A 2,216-nucleotide genomic window follows, 5' to 3' on the forward strand; every position below is an offset into this window, starting at 1 on the left:
CTTCTTGTTTATTGCATGTGGTTTTTCAGCTCATCATTTTCACTTAAATGGCCAAGGGCTGGAAAGTGGGAATGACCTCACCGGGCAGGGGCCTCCTCTGCCCCAACCCTATTATCCTCGGCCCCCCCACCATGCCCCTGGCTGGGAAGGAGGGAACAAGCTGTGATAACACGCCCAAAAGAGTGGTCTTGGCTGGCACACTTGGCTTTTCTGCTCGTGTGAGATCTGGACACATGTCTTGCCTGGTGGAGAGAAGGCCTCTACTACTTAAGTCTAACCCACGCTGTGGGTGGGCATGTCTGAGACTTTGAAAGTGGGGAGGCACCTCTTGGCATGAGAGTTGACCCAAAGGCACCTTTTCTTTAAACTTTTTATAAATTAGTTTAAAAAAAAGTGATAACCAGCTGGATGTTAAAAAAAAAAACTATACAAGCAGGACTTGTAAAGTGGGAGCCCCCTCCCCACCCACAGTCGTACAGTGATAGCTGTGTTGGTCCTTGAAAGGTTGAATGCCGTTCTTGCCACAGAGGGATCTTTTCCTAAAACTTGTGAGCATACCCTTTAAGTAATTCTACTGCCTCTCTTTTGGAGGCAGAATATTGAATGTTAATGAAGTCATCAAATGAGGGTAAAATATGGGTGTGGTACATGCCAAGAAGGAAGCTATAGGATCCAGGAGATGTGTCCTGGGGCCCTGCCTTAGTTTGGAGGACAGACAGGCAGGCATCCCTGACACTGATATGAGCACCACAGCTGGAGTGCACATTAATCAGAGTTATGTGCTTCATATAGGTAGTTTCTCAATGCATCATGATCCTTGTCCTACGTGGCAGCAAGTTCCGCATAAGCCCTGTTTTTGGAGGAGTTAAAAGATTTTATCATGGAGCATTCCAATCATACAAAAGTAGAAGAGTAAAATGAACTGTCATCTACTCATCAGTTATAAACTCATGTCCAAACTCTTCAGCTATAACCCCTCTGTGCCCTCCTCCCTTTCTGCCATCTGAATTATGGTGAAACACATCCTGGTCATCCGATCAATTAATTTCTTAATATTTCAGCATATTTCTCTGAAAGATATGGACTCTTAAAAGTGCCATTGTTAAACTAAAGAAATGGACAATTCCTTAATATCAGAAATTCAGCTGCAACATACTTTTTAAGTAAAACAAGATGCACAAGTCATACAGCTTGATAAATTGTCACAAACACATGTTAAGTACAATTTTCAGTGTCTGCAGCTTTGTCAAGTCATCTCTTAGAAGTTATGAGAGGTCTCTGACAGTAGATTACACACATCTACAGCCCAGCTTGGCTAGGCTGTAGGATCTCTAAAGTCCAGAACAAACCAAGAGGAGTTTAGAGGGGAAGCTCCAGCTTTAACACTTAAGTGTCAGGGACCTTGAGCAAGTCATGAATTCCAAGACTCAGTCTTCTTATCTTTTAAATAGTAATTTCCCCCTGCTTTTCCTTTAATACGGTTGCCATCTTACATGACATACTAGTAGGTGCTTTCTTAATAGCATCTAATCTACTTTTTCGTTGCGCCAGTGGACATCCTAGGATAGAATTAAATGGGAATTTTTACAAAAAGTGTCCTCGCAGATATGAGGAAGCATTTGATATGATAATACAAATGTATTTATTACATATATAATGTAAACATGCTATTTAAATATATTTGTAATCGTTGTGTAACGGTCGATAACAAAACAACATTTCTTTAGCACACTTAGCACTGGACTGATTTCTTTACATACATTGTGTGTTTGAACGTGTGCCCAGTATCTTGTTTGGCGCTTAGTTGTAATTTTCATCCCAATATGGCTTTACCGTGTTCATTTTGGAGCTGAAGGCAGAGAAGTTAAGAAAAAGCCTAGGTTGGCACAGCACCCACCGTGGAAGAGCCGGCCCTGGTGCAGAACCCTTCGTTGCAGACCCAGCTCCCTCTGGCGGGCCTCCAAGGTACAGGCCTTTCTCCCTCTCCGCCTCGCTTGGGCCTCAAGTCTTTCCGTAGTGTACAGCTCCGCCCCTTCGAACTCTACGGGATTCCATCTTCAGGCCGTCTCCCAGCCAATCATCGTGGTCTCTGGATAACAGGAGGCGGGAACAGGGCGGGGCTCTCACGAGATTGGTAGCACCTTCAGCCACTGGCATGAGGATGCACTGAGATCGACAGCGGAGCTATCCAACAGCTGTGAAGCCAGGGTCCGGGG

Source organism: Vicugna pacos, chromosome 22 (assembly GCF_048564905.1).
Source record: "Vicugna pacos chromosome 22, VicPac4, whole genome shotgun sequence".
NCBI classification, from domain to species: Eukaryota; Metazoa; Chordata; class Mammalia; order Artiodactyla; family Camelidae; genus Vicugna; species Vicugna pacos.